This window comes from Maniola jurtina, chromosome 13 (assembly GCF_905333055.1).
Source record: "Maniola jurtina chromosome 13, ilManJurt1.1, whole genome shotgun sequence".
NCBI lineage: Eukaryota > Metazoa > Arthropoda > Insecta > Lepidoptera > Nymphalidae > Maniola > Maniola jurtina.
Genome location: NC_060041.1, coordinates 1,522,218 through 1,538,050, shown reverse-complemented (window position 1 = coordinate 1,538,050; position 15,833 = coordinate 1,522,218). Strand labels below are relative to the sequence as shown.

Genomic DNA, 15,833 nt, shown 5'->3' with positions numbered 1-15,833 from the left:
CAGACTCGTAACATTTGATTGAACACAAAGCACTGGGCACTGCAGATCCAAGGGCTCGATGCTGTTATTGGCGGGGGAACATGCCGCGCACCCGAAATAAACTGTAGATATCAAGGTTAATGCTTTCGAGATTATTTGGCTTTCCCAACAAGGTCCATTGTTCACTCTTGTATTTGCGCGGGATAAAGTAATTAAAAAAGTTTTCAATAAACCCGACTGCAGTTTACACTACTTCATATTTTGTTCAAAAAAGAAGAGTCCCAAAATAAGAAAAAACCGGCCGTCCGAGTCAGACTCGCGCACTGAGGGTTCCGTACTCGGGTATTTTTTCCAACATTTTGCACGATAACTCAAAAACTATTATGCATAAAAATAAATCAAAATCTGTTTTAGAATGTACAGGTAAAGCCCTTTCATATGATACCCCACTTTGTATAGTTATCTTACTTTGAAAATTGAAACACATTTTAATTTTTTTTTAATGAAGTAACCACAAATTCGCGGTTTTCAAATTTATTACTGTACTTGAGCTATAAGACCTACCTACCTGCCAAATTTCATGATTCTAGGTCAACGGGAAGTACCTACCCTATAGGTTTCTTGACAGACAGACAACAAAGTGATCCTATAAGGGTTCCGTTTTTCCTTTTGAGGTACGGAACCCTAATTACGCGAGTGCCGTCAAAAAGGCGCGCCACCGTAGGTATATTTCTCTGGCCACATGACCAAATGAGCCCAGCCTGCTAAGATAACGTACCTCAGCCCTGTCACGGTAATGGTAAGATAATATTACCGTGGCCCTGTCGATGTGCATTGCATCTAAATCACAGTAATATTATAAATGCGAAAGTTTGTGTGTATGTGTGTGTGTGTGTGTGTGTGTGTGTATGTGTGTGTGTGTGTTACTCTTTCACGCAAGAAGTACTGGACGGATTGGGCTGTTTAGAATGGAGATAGATTATACCCTGGATTAGCATACAGGCTACTTTTTAACCCGGAAAATCAAAGAGTTCCCACGGGATTTTTGAAAAACCTACATCTACGCGAACGAAGTCGCCGGCATCCTCTAGTCTTTGATATTTATAAACATGTCTTCGTATTTATTACCATCGAGCATTGACCCGGCATGTCACACCCCCTTTACTATAATACACATGGCAGCAGGCAAGGTGCCATGTTATTTATTACTAGCATAATATTATAGACATGTTTTGATAACAATGAGATAAGATTTGCGTTAGTCACGCCTACAGAGACAAAGAAACGTAAGCTTATTCAAGTAAGTACTTCAGTTAACAGGGCTCTCTCCGTCACTCGTTTCATACAATCGTAGTTCCAATTTCATTTGAATATTAAGCAACCGAAGTCCATGAAATTTTGCAGACATATTCTAGAAACTAATATCTGTGTCTGTGATGTTTTAGATTTTTCTAAAAATATGTAGTTTTAAAATTACAGGGGCTCAAAGATTTGTATGAAAATTTTTAAGACCGCGTAACTTTGAAACCGAATATTTTAACAGAAATCTGGAAAACCACAGAAATAGATATTAGTTTCTAGAATATGTCTGCAAAATTTCATAGACTTTGGTTGCTTAATATTCAAATGAAACTGGAACTACGATTGTATGAAACGAGTGACGGAGAGAGCCCTCTTAACGTAAATAACTTAGATAAATTACGCTACGTTTGTGACAATATATTATTTTCGTAGTCAAATACAAAATCTGACAGATTAACCGATCAAATGCGAGTGGGACTCGTACACGAAATGTTCCGTACCATCGTACATGATATATTAATTTACATGGTGACCATTTAGAAATTTTTATTTTTGTTGTTATAATGGAAATCGAAATAAATGCCTTTGATAAATTTCAACACTACCTATTACGGTTCATGATATACAACCCGCTGAGAGATGGACAGACAGCGACCGCTTAGTAATAGAGTCCCGTTGGCACTCTTCGGCTACGGAACCCTAAAAATGTTCGCTTCGACTTCATATCGTTTACAGCAGCACAACAAAAAATAAGCGCAAAGGTGCAGTTTCCTTCCAATAACCTTGGTACCCTTATAAAAGGTGCAATAAACAAAACAAAACTTTGTGCTGACGTTTTGTCATCATAAATTACACGATTCGCTTAGCCATTGTAAAACTTACCTTATTTAGATAAAGTTAAAGTATAAATCGCCTTAATGATAAATACATTCCCAATCATGGGCGAGAGGATATTTTCACGGACACACGTCCGAAAGCTTCTCATGTGTTCCTAAAGCAGGATACACACGGTAGCGACTTTGGTCGATGGCGACTCGGTGGCGATGATTTAGTTGAGTACGTGAAAATAGCGGCAATCGCGATGTCGCTGACATGTGACAAATGACAATACAGCTATTTCAGTTGTGTATATATACACTATACGTAATATAGGTATACCCCGTTATCTATAATGTAATATGTCGTTAAACCACGAAATAAGCTTAAAATCATCAGTTATATTTACATCCACACAGCAAATATTACATCGCCAGCAAGTCGCTGTCGACCAAAGTCGCTACCGTGTGTACCCGGCTTAATTCATTAATCGTGGGTAAAGAGGCACCTAATAATCTCTATTTACTCTATACTTTCACTCCAACCGTACTTTCCAAGGAGTGGATGACGGAAATCTGTGGAGGGGATTTGAGTTACGTCATTAACCCCCGACCCAAAAAGACGGGTGTTATAAGTTTGACGTGTGTATCTGCGTATCTGTGTATCTGTCTGTGGCATCGTAGCGCCTAAACGAATGAACCGATTTTATTTTAGTTTTTTTTATTTGAAAGGTGGCTTGATCGAGAGTGTTCTTAGCTATAATCAAACAAAATTGGTTCAGCCGTTTAAAAGTTATCAGCTCTTTCTAGTTTTCTTGTAACTTTGTCACAGACCGTTAGGTTCATAATATTATGTCAATTGACAAATGTCTAGCTGTCAAGATGGACGTTGCCTACATACATAATTATTTATTTAAAAATGATGTTTTGGAAATTTCAGATACTTTGTCGGGGGTGTTATATATTTTTAATTTACACTTATTTTAATGATTTGGCCAAATAGGCGAAGATGTGTTTGTATTACTTTTCTCGCTCTATTACTACATATTATATGTTTTCTCTTTCAGTTCTTCCTCATTATATATTGTCGTTACCCGTTCCATCAATCACATAATGATAGGTATTGTCTTAGGATGATAATGCAGGAGCCAGATCCTTCTACATAGATGGCTATAATATCACTAACTTTAAATACAATAAATTAAAGCAAAAAGATTAAAGAACAGAAATTCTAACTTTTTCGACCATAATAATCATAGAGCCCAGGCAGTGGCGTGCACGGGGTTCGAAGCTAAGACGGGTTTAGATTACCTACTTACTTGATAGTTATGATGAAAGATGATTATATTTCAACTTGGGTAACCAGTGCTTTTATGCCTCTAGAACATGCACGCCACTGGGTCCCTTGCCTTGGGAGATGAAAAACTAAAATAATCCTTTTGCGATTCCGTAGTTTCAATATACCTACCTACTCTGGAAGTAGAGATATCTATTTATATATCACTATAATAGTTGTTGCTAGGTTACTACTTGGCTGAAAATAGCTCCGGTTTTGGTGTGCAGCCAACCTCTCTAAATCGTTGCATTATTTCTAATCTTGAAATACGATGAAAGAACATTTTATAAACATTTTATAAACTAGTTGACGGTTGCGACTACGTCCGCGTCGGTTTTTGACTCAAAAGGAAAATAGGAACCTTTATATCATCACTTTATTGTCTGTCTGTCTGTCAGTGTTTACTTTGAAAACATATTCAATAAAAATGTCCAAATACTAATGCGAAATAATTTAGAAAGTTACAAAGTCTGTACTAGAAACAACTAGAAATGGCCATGAAGTAGTTAGGTACAATAAAACTAATTCGTTATTGTTTTATTTCATTTCCTTGTAATTCAGCGATAAGACTTCGGTTTTTATTTGTTCAAAACAGGTCATTCGACCTCCGTGCCTGTCACATACCTTTCTTTCCTGGTTAATTTGAATCTTGTCCCCACGCGGTGCAAGGCAGAATGTCATACAGAACGCGCGCGTACGGGTGTACAATCTACAAGGAGCCGTATGAAACATGGTGCGAAGCTGTATGAAGCGGTGATAGCCTAGTGGTTAAGACCTCCTAGTTGGGGGAGGAGGACGGAGGGTTCAGGATTCGGTCCAGGGCATGCACAAACTTTAGCTAGTTTGTGCATTTTAAGCAGTTACATATCTGCAGTTAAAATCATGTGGAAATCTCCACCCCTAAGAGTTCTCCATAATGTTCTCAAAGGTGTACGAAGTTTGTCCCGCGTTTGGCCAGCGTGGTGAATTATGACCTAAACCTTTCTTATTCTGAGAAGATACCCGTGCTCAGTAGTAGATTGGATGTCGACCACATAATAAGTTCTAGAAACCACGCTGGTAATGTTTCATCGCGCGTTGTGTATAGCTAGGCTATACGCTATACTAGTCATAGGCTTTTATTTTATCACTTGAGACTTTATTAGCATTTTCATCATCTTTATTTGCCGGAAGTATGACGTCATCTGATTGGAAAGATTGATTATGATGAATGAGTTACGACTGCGTGTGATTAGTTTTCTATTTTAGGTTCGCCTTTAAACTAAATTAAGAGTACGCCACCCGGTACCCGGTAGGTAGCTACAACTTAATAGGTACCAATCACTACCCTTCATTTCCCATATTTTTTATATTCGAAAGTGCGTCTGTTTAATAGTTTATTGGTTTCTTTTTTTTTAAATTTATTTATTCTCACTAATTCATTCATTCATTCATCTTTGTGTGTACTTCAATTACTTACTTAGTACTTCAATTAACGGATTTTTTGCACGGGTATAGTGATGGGTATAGTTAAAGACCTAGAGAGTGCCATAGTTACATAAGCCGGGGCTTTAATTAAAACATTGGGTTATCTAAGGGGCGGACCAACAAATTCCTAAAAGGCCGGCAAAGCATTGCTGATTCCCCTGGTACTGCAAATTTTCATGGACGGCGGGAATCACTTAACATCAGGTGTCCCGCCTGCTCGTTTGCTCGCTATTTTTATTTTAAAAAATCGGGAATTTAGAGGAGCATTCCATATTCTAGTAGTGCATGCTACGAATGAGAAATCTTGTTTATGCCTAGAAATGAAGTTTAACCCGAGATAAGTTAACACAGTTGCGAAATAGACCATAGGTAAGTGCAAGAGCTTTCACGTGTATCAGTCTAATTGCGCAGGCGCCGTGTTGTGTGGACTTGATTCACAGTAAAGACCATCCACGAATAACGCCTGATACCATATTATCATATTATACTTTGATTATACTCGTACGAAACGAATTTGGTGCGTCGCGTCGCGCGATTATATCAGAGGTTTCTTGTTTCCAAGTGTGTCGAAGATTTTATTACTCTTTATACACCTAGGCATAATACGACACCGTATTGAAACGGAAGAAGTGCACCCATCTAGTTGGAGACCAGGCCACGTCAACGTGTGTCTTCCAATCGACCTGGACGCGGTGTTCGATGATATCACTGTTCCTAAAGCCCAAACACTTGAGAATCGGGATGATGCCTATGTCTAAAATAAATTATTTCTTAGGAGTCATTAAATAGAGGAACTTCCAAAATTCGTAAAATCCACGTTCGATGTTAGTTTTAAGTTTGCTACTATTTTAAATTATCGATTTAACTAAAAAAGTACGTCCAATTATGCCAAATGTCTATGACGTCACGTCTATGAACTTCGTACAAGCTCCCTAAGCGAGCGGTTTGACGTTTGAGAAAAAGCCACTGATTTGACTAGTAGTCATCATCCCCATTAGCAATTGTTCAAGCGAAAAATTATGCATTAGCGATGAATTGTAAACTTGGTTAATTAATAGATACCAGCTAATAATAGTGCACCTAATTAAAAGAGACACTTAACCTTTGATATTGACTCCGCAATATAATAAGCGACATTCGATATCGTAAACGCCTAACTTATTATGCGAATCTCATTGAAGGACTCTACGATTTTTCGGGATATAAAGTAGGTACCTAGCCTTTTTATATCCCGAAAAATTAAAGAGTTCCTACGGGACATATAACTAGCAATATAATCTATTATTAGAATATTGTAAAATACATGTAATGTAAGTATTATAATGTAAATATTCGAATGATGCATTTATGTTGGTCGACATTGCACGCAATGTTCTATTTACTCAATTGGTGACACAAAAGTCTTCTTTGGACTATGTACCTACGTACACTTTAGATATAAGTACATTTATATTTAACAAGTGAAAATTAAAAATTTATATTTATAACACCCCTGACAAGTGAAGGTTACAGTAACTAGAAAAGAGCTGATAACTTTCAAGCGGCTGAACCGATTTTTTTGGATTATAGCTAAGAACACTCTCGATCGAGCCACCTTTCAAACAAAAAAAAAACTAAATTAAAATCGGCTCATTAGTTTAGGAGCTACGATGCTACAGAGAGATACACAGATAAACAGATACACAGATGCACATGTCAAACTTATAACACCCCTCTTTTTCGGTCGGGGATTAAAAAAATGCACGTACTGTGGCCAAACTTCTACTTCACTGTGAACTTTTGAGAACATTATTAAATTCATTCTTCATTGTTAAAGCTAGTGATATTTAATTCTTTAAAACCATCAACGGACATAACTCGGAACAGTCAAAGGTGCATGCCCGGAATCGAACCCCAGGCCCCCAAATAAGAGGCCACCACGTCTTAACCACCAGAAGAAGAGAGGTTAATACAACTAAAGAAAGTTATCAAATGAATCAAACAAGATGTCTGATAGTTTACAATAACAAGTTCTGTACCGATCATACAAAGGGTTGTATACTCAAGGTGATTCGTGGAACAGAAGCGAAGTGTATTAACTCGATACTGTAGCGCGTCCGGTATGTTTGCGGAGAACCGTGTAGACGGTTTCTTCGCAATAATGCGGAAACGGATCGCCTCAATTAAAAGCAGGCTGGAGAGAAGTCCCAACATTATCCTGAAGGTGATAGCAGACAGACAGGACAGCGCTCTCAAAGCGCACTGGATGTCTGCATTAGTTAATAAGTATATTAATTATATTAACTAACATAGAATAAGTATCTTACTAACATACATTACATTATAATTTAGTTACTAACATAGGTTAAGATGTTTACTAACACAATATTGTGGGCCTTTGTTGCTTAAATAAATAATATTAAATAAAATAAATAAAATAAATTAACGATTCCCTGTTTCAAATTCCGTGACTCATACAACAATCCTTTGTCATCTAAGTATAGGTCAGAGACAGAGAGATAATATTAACCCGCAGGTTAAGGTTAACGTCTAATGCCAATAGAATTGGGGTTAAAATCGTCTATCGCAAAACGGCATTGTGAATGCCGTTGTACGTTTATCGCGGCTACATCTACGTTTAACCTGTGGTTTAACAGGAAACGCCGTTGAACATCGCGTTGTTGGCCGTTAATGTGGCGTGGACATTAGAGCATCTCTTACTGCCGACCGGTGGGGTCGAAAATCTTGGGGGCAAAAGCAAAACAAATCAAAACCGTATTCAAATAGCTTAATTATGTTACTTAATTTTTAGGGTTCCGTACCTCAAAAGGAAAAACGGAACCCTTATAGGATCACTTTGTTGTCTGTCTGTCTGTCTGTCTGTCGAGAAACCTAAAGGGTACTTTCCGCTGACCTAGAATCATGAAATTTGGCAGGTAGGTAGGTCTTATAGCACAAGTACAGAAATAAATCTGAAAACCACGAATATGTGGTTACATTATTAAAAAAAAATTAAAATGTGTTTCAATTTTCAAAGTAAGATAACTATACCAAGTGGGATATCATATGAAAGGGCTTTACGTATACATTCAAAAACAGATTTTTATTTATTTTTATGTATGATAGTTTTTGGTTTATCGTGCAAAGTGTTGGAAAAAATACCCGAGTACGGAACCCTCAGTGCGCGAGTCTGACTCGCACTTGTTGTTTTGTATTTTTCTTCGAACCATAGTAGGATTAGCAGCATAATATCCATGTCAATTCTATTGTATTTGACTAAAAGTAGTTGACTACAAAGGTTTCACATAAATTGAAGTTAACTCTACATATTCTTGTAAGTAATAACATATTATGTACAGTCTGACTAAATGAGGAAAATGAGCAGAATTCAAATTGCGTATTTTACTTTGTTTAACAAAACAATAAGAAGTTTCGCATGTAAGTTTATAATTTATTTTCTATTACATATATGCGTAATAAATCATGACTTATTTTATTTTAAAAAATGTATGCACCTACTTAACATAAACATACTGAATATACCTATCCTACAATATATTTTAATTTAATTGAGACACTATAAGGGCATTTTGAACCATGCAGTGGTAAATAAAATTAATTCCCTTAAGGATTCAAAAACCCTTATAAAAGTTTGTCTGAAGAAACTCTTTCTATTTTTCATTTATATTGGAAATAGACTAAAACTTTTAGGAGCCTGCAAATAACAGCTACCTACAGCTAACAGACAGCTTATAATAAAGAAGCTTATGCCTCTGACTTCGTCCGTGTGGTCTACACAAATTTCAAACCCCTAATTTCAAACCCATATTTTACCCTAGTAAAATTTTCAAGAATCCTTTCTTAGCGGATGTCGTAATAATAGCTATCTGGGTGCCTTTCAGCGCGACCGTCCAATAGTTTGAGCTGTGCATTGATAGATCAGTCAGTCCGTCAGTCAGCTTTTCCTTTTTAACCCCCGACCCAAAAAGAGTGTTATAAGTTTGATGTGTGTATCTGTGTATCTGTCTGTGGCATCTTAGCTCCTAAACTAATCAACCAATTTTTTTTTTCTTTGTTTGAAAGGTGGCTTGATCGAGAGTGTTCTTAGCTATAATCCAATAAAATCGGTTAAACCGTTTGAAAGTTATCAGCTCTTTTCTAGCTATTATAACCTTCACTTGTCGGGGGTGTTATAAATTTTTAATTTAAACTTGTATATTTAGGTTTTATAAAGGTGGCAATTTAAAAGATATAAACTGTAGAAGAGGGCACTTATCACGTAGTCATTTAACAAGTAATTTATATAAAACAACATTCCATTGCAAATTGCAACAAAAAATCTATTTCCATCTCTATTAAAATTCTTTATATAGTAATCAAAGATAAACCTACAGCATTTAATACTGCCAGAGTGAACTAGAGTGTGGTAACTCTCGGTTTGATTCTGAATCGACGGTATGTCAAATATTAGGCTACTGTGACGTAAAATCAAAGACTGTAAATTAGAATTCCTTCCCTCTCTTATTGAATTGTTTCTTACGATTCAATTTCTTCGGTAACATTTCTTAGATGTTCTTGTTTACTTACGATTGTAGGTCAACGTCCTGACCTACTTTTTGCTTGTTTGCGATTATTTTCGGTAGATGTACATACTGTATACAGGTATATAACCATAACCTTGCTCTTTGTCACGCGTGAATGAAAACCAGGAAAGCTCAAACGTTCTTTGTTCTTTTGTTTATAATTAACCCCCGACCCAAAAAGAGGGGTGTTATAAGTTTGACGTGTGTATCTGTGTATCTGTCTGTGGCATCGTAACTCCTAAACGAATGAACCGATTTAAATTTAGTTTATTTTTGTTTGAAAGGTGGCTTGATCGAGAGTGTTCTTAGCTATAATCCAAGAAAATCGGTTCAGCCGTTTAAAGTTATCAGCTCTTTTCTAGTTTTCATATAGAGGTGTTTGTGTCGGGGGTTTTTAAATTTTGAGCTATATAAACTGAAGTTCGTCAGTGAAACTGATGAATAATTTATAATTGAACAGGTTTTTGATGTTATCCCATCCCGAAAATGCACGGGACAAAGGAGATAGTTATAAAAAAATCGGTCAAGTGCGAGTAGGGCCTCGCTCTTTTAGGGTTCCGTGCATAATTATTATGAATAACCACATCTATTCAAATCAAGTGTCTCGTCTCTCGTCTCTCATCAACAATGTGTCAGACCAGAATACAATGTGTAGACCACGTGTAGACAAATTAATATTTGTTCCGCCGCGATTGTCTTATCACATTATTATCCCTTGATACCCAAACCAAATATTTGAAGCCGTAATAATGTACCTACCTATTTAAACAGATGTAACGTGATTATGAATTCGGTACACGGTCCCTTTATGTAGGTTAGGCAAATGTAAAGACTTAGGTAAGTACTTTAAAGCTTATAATTGATAACATCTAAAATATAAGTAATTAATTTAATTTTTTTATACTTCAGAAAAAAACACGTTTTTATGCCTAACGCACATTGATTTATTATAATAAAATCGCGTGCCGTGGGAGAGGAGTTCCAGGGGAGAGCACTACAGACCCTCGGAGATTAGGAAGGGAGCGGTATTTTTTTCATAATATGAGGATTCCTTTTTCCTATTGAGGTACGGAACCCTGAAAATGAATAAATACAGCTATAAATTGATACCCTTCGCCTGTGCTTCACAATCATTTAAGACGTATTCTAATTGTGGTAAAGGAAAATTAGTTTGTTATTCATATTTCAGTTTCCTGTTGGTATAATAGGTATCTACTATTGGACGTCATTCCTCTGCATCTAGAGTGGGATTTCATTAAGGAAATAAATATCGTGCCCGTTTACGTAGATGTGCGCTTTTTAGGCTGTTTCCCCATCAGGAATGTGCGAATATGTAGTTCGTGATATGCGTAAAACCCACCAATCAGACAGCTTCATTTTGATGGAAAATAATGGTCCAGTTCAAAAGGTCCCTAAGTCTTTTTTGTGAAAATTGAAAATTCAAAACATTGACATGGGCTTCTTGAAATGGACCATTATTTTCCATCAAAGTAGGTTTTATAATTTTTATGCCCAAGTCAAGTCCATTATTGTTTTGGAATTTTGAGCTTTTATATAAAAGTTTATGTATAAACTGGACCATTCCAAAACTGGACGATTGTAATTTGATTCCTCGTAAAGAAACCGATCAATATCCTGTACTTATCTGGTTTAGTTTATTGGTAGTTGTGTCCAAATCAATCGACACCTTTTATGTGGATTTTGTATGCGTCACTTCTAATTTTATAGTAGGCAATGTTTTTGTCCTTATAGATGTATACGACCACGTCTATAAAATTATGCATCATACTTCAAGAATATCCACCGATAGAACCATCATCTTTTATTTGTCGTGGTTTATATTAAGGGTCTTAGGCTAATTATTATATTTATTTATTGTTTGCTTACCTGTTATATAGTTGAATATCCCATTTTGTTTCACTGTTTGCTAATTTATAATTTAGTAGCTGATTTCCTCAAATCCCAACAAAGTACTCTACAAACTACGCATATAAATGTATAAGAGCCGGCAACGAATTGACAGTGTTCCACTGGTAACTTCTGCAGATAAACGTATGAAAACAGTTTACATTAGTAGGTAAACTTTTGCGTAGATCTTTGTGGAGTTTGTCTGCCATAGCCGAAATTCGGTCGGTAGGTTTGATCACATTTTTGGCCGTTTATTTACTGGTTGAGAATTCTCCTAGAATTCCCTATAGTATAAACTCTCGATCCATGTAAAATCCGAACCTTTCTGATGCATATCGTAATAATTCTATTCATAACTTGAGAAACTTTGATTAGATATGGATAAAATGAGCTGAATAATGTTTTCTTTGTAATCTATCCGTCTTGAAGCGTGTTCAGTTTGTACTTTGCGTTAACTGCTAGGACAAGGCGATCTTAAGTCATTACTGAGCCATACCTACTGGTTACCCTTGACATTGTCCACACCGCTTTTGTGATCTAGCCGTGACGTAATGCGCTATATTATGTTATCTACATACTATAGATTATAGAATTTAGGCCCATGTCTCAGCTATTATCTTAAATATATACCAGTGTAAATTAAAAATTTATAACACCCCCGACAAGTGAAGGTTACAGTAACTAGAAGAACTGATAACTTTCAAACGGCTGAATCGATTTTCTTGGATTATAGCTAAGAACACTCTCGATCAAGCCACCTTTCAAACATAAAAAACTAAATTAAAATCGGTTCATTAGTTTAGGAGCTACGATGCCACAAACAGATACACAGATACACACGTCAAACTTATAACACCCCTCTTTTTGGGTCGGGGGTTAAAAAGACACATATAACTCCCGAAAAGTAACGATGTGTGTGCCCGGGATAGAACCTTGGACCCCTCGAATAGGAGGCCGACGACGTGTTGACCACTAGGCTATCACTATAAAAAGTTTTGCGCGTCGCCTCCGCTCCTCTCTGTTGGTGTGCGTTGGGCCTAAGACCCTATCTCGCTTCAACTAGGTCAATCGTGGGCAAAAATTAGTTCGTTCTAACTTTTAGGATTCCGTTTCCAAAGAGTGTCAACGGTGTCCTATTACTAAGCTCCGCTGTCCATCCTTCTGTTTGTCTTTCAACGGGCTAGAGCTGAAATTTTCACAGAATGTGTATTTATATTACTACTAAATACATACTATTGCCGCTATAGCAACTATTTAATAAAAATAACAAAATGGCCGCCATAAAAATTATTTATTATTTCTTGTATAATGGTACGGAACCCTTCGTGAGCGAGTCTGACTCGCATTTGACGGAATTTTATTTAAATACCATGAATAATTTTATATGTATGTAATAATATTTTGAGTATCGAATAGTTTCCGCTGTCGTCGGATGCACGTGCAGATAACGTATGGTAAATGGTTACGCCACTGAATGGAGGGAGTCTATAGAAATATGCTCTTTGTACTATATTGTATCCATTAAGAAATATTCCTATGCTTTGCACTTTGTACTCTGTAAAGTATCTTGAAAATGAACTACAAAATGCATCTTGTAGGAAATTTTACGGAAAACCAGCTAACTATTAAATAAATTATAAATTAATGAAGTCTGTTAATTTTTTTTTTAATTGTTCTTGGATGAAAGAAAGTTATTTGATATATTAATGATATCCATCATATTATGAGAGTTCTCCATTGACCATGATGTTTCCAAAGGTGAGTGAAGGCCGACAATCGACACTTACTAATTTCTTCTCATTCTGAGAGGAGATCCGTGCTCAGTATTGGGCCGAGATGATCATGAAAAGAGAGATGCTTACGAATGTGACTAAGAAATCAATTAGTATTAGTAATAAAAATAATAGTAGGTACATACTTTATTAACCCCCGACCCAAAAAGAGGGGTGTTATAAGTTTGACGTGTGTATCTGTGTATCTGTGTATCTGTGTATCTGTCTGTGGCATCGTAGCGCCTAAACGAATGAACCGATTTTAATTTACTTTTTTTTGTTTGAAAGGTGGCTTGATCGAGAGTGTTCTTAGCTATAATCCAAAAAAATTGGTTCAGCCGTTTAGAAGTTATCAGCTATTTTCTAGTTTTCTAGAAAAGAAGGTTAGATAACCCTTAGGTTCATAATATTCAAGTGTCAATTGACAAATGTCAAGCTGTCAAGATGGACGTTGCCTAGATATACATAATTATTTATTTGAAAATGATTTGTCGGGGGTGTTGAAAATTTTTAATTTACACTTGTTTTAGGATTATTTTAATACCTTTAATTTGCCGTACCTACCCAAATCGATAAGTAGCCTAGTAGTAAAGTAGATATAGGTACCTATTACAAAAAATAACTAGGTACCTACTACAAGAAATATTTAATCGTAACAGATTATTTAAACTAACGTTATTCTTTTTTTAGTTTTGTTAATTAACTACCAGTGATAAGTGATTAGCTTTTACCAACCATTTACTAATTAGTTATAATATGTATATATAAGTAATTCTTATTTATTTACCTACTTATGTAAGTCCCATTTTAACGAACTATCATGAGTGACTTCCATTATAGGTATAGATTATTACGGCTATAATACTCACCTAGTTAGTCTTTTTCCATAGGGACTCAGACGCGTAGCGAGCTAAGTCCATAAGAAAAAGGACCCCGGATGGGTTCGAAGCTATTCGGGCTAACATCAATAAATCCTGATTTTAAACTATTTTTAGTTTTAAATGAATATGTTCATCACAAATACATATCGGTCATCATTATCGGATATCAATAAAATTACTATCAATGTTTTGATTTTCATATTTGTAAGATTTGTAACAATTATATATACAACGCATTATTTCGACTCCTAAGATGTACGCGTTGTCCAAAATCAGGACAATTCCGGGGCAATTCAGAGGAATGGCCACCCTACTTGTGTCGGTTTTACGCATGTTTTTTTAGCCTTTTACTACATTTTATCAACCTTGAGCTTGCAGCCAAACGCGACATTTTCAATTGATTTGTAGAAAAAAAATATTTGAATAGCTTGTGTGACGTTTTGAATATCGAATCAAGTTTTTGATGTTAAAACAAAGGTTTGGTAATTTTAATATTCTTCTTTTTTGTTTTTTGAGCTTATGTTTTGAGTAAGTACGTAAGTTTTAATGGTTAATTATTTCAAATGAAAACCAAACTACGTTTGTATGAAGACTGAAGAGGGTGCTAAGGTGACTTCTCTTACTTAAGACAACTTTTTGTCTTTTACCTACTGCTTACAAAAATATAACTATGTAGACGGAAAGTAACGTCAAATGCGGGTTTATATTTGGTGACCTAGAACTATCCCTTGAAACAAATAAAATATTTGTTATATTAAAGTAGCCAGATAATATATAGAAATATAGTCAATAAAATATTAATATACAATTACAGAACGTTTTTAACAATGCAATGCAATCAATCAATTGAATTAGTATTTATAGAAATACACATACTTTATATATAGTAGGTGTTTAGATATTTATTCAAGTGATTTGAATGTATGACGTTTACGAAGTAATTACTATGCCGTTTTTTTAATTTAATTAAGTAGTACTGTCATTGTTTTACTGTTACAATTATTTATTGTCAAGCTTTTTGCATTTGTATCGAGTTTGTATACTAAGTAGATACCTATGTTATGATGAAATAAAACTAATCGATTTTAAAATGACTAGCTAGGCAAATAAATATAATATGTTGTTCATACATTACTAATTATTTATTAAAAAAAAAATTATGCATAGGTATAGTTATTTTTCTTTCCGTTTCAAAGCTATGATTTACTTCTGAAAACTTCTTAAAATATAATACAGATAATATATATGCAGTGTGTGTAGCCATTTTCATTCTAAAACTCAAAAAAAATTAAAAATTAAAAAAAAACCTATTTATTGGAGGTAAAATAATGGATGTATCCGGTTAATATTTTACTGGTAATTTATAAATACATATATGAATTTATTGTGTTTTATAAATTTATATAAATTAGTGACGACATATATAATATTATGTATTTAACTTTACTAATTTATATTTACATTCATTATTTCTATGTGTACCTAACAAGTTGGAATTAGCTTTTCAAAATTCCAATGCTTTAACCAACTTCCTTAAACGTACACATTATAATTATGTGTAATATCGTAAATATCATGCGTACTCCTAAATCCACCTGCTAAGAAGCCATTTAAATATAACCTAATAATATATGAAACTAACCAGTTTTCGAGAAATCCGCTTCGCCTTTGGAAGATTTGGATGTTTGCTCAGGCGAATATCACGTCACCAAACTTTATAATTTAATGCACATAAGTTTTAACTTTGTGGGATTTTTCGACCGCGTACGTACGAGCGGAGCGCGTCGCGGCCACAGACTGGCTGGGTATTG

The 15,833-nt window shown here is 35.3% G+C and overlaps 2 protein-coding genes across 3 annotated transcripts in view; one reads left to right on the top strand and one right to left on the bottom strand.

Annotated features, from left to right (window-relative positions):
• The window catches only part of LOC123870669 (protein I'm not dead yet), a 39,337-nt gene extending 23,505 nt beyond the window's left edge, over positions 1-15,832 (bottom strand). For both annotated transcript variants that reach the window (XR_006797120.1, XM_045914027.1), the window contains exon 1: positions 15,665-15,832. The gene's annotated coding sequence lies outside the window, so the exon portion shown is untranslated. The remainder of the gene's footprint in view (positions 1-15,664) is intronic.
• Positions 1-15,833, top strand: part of LOC123870675 (GPI transamidase component PIG-S) — a 47,440-nt gene that overhangs the window by 13,108 nt on the left and 18,499 nt on the right. The gene's annotated exons all lie outside the window — the stretch shown is intronic.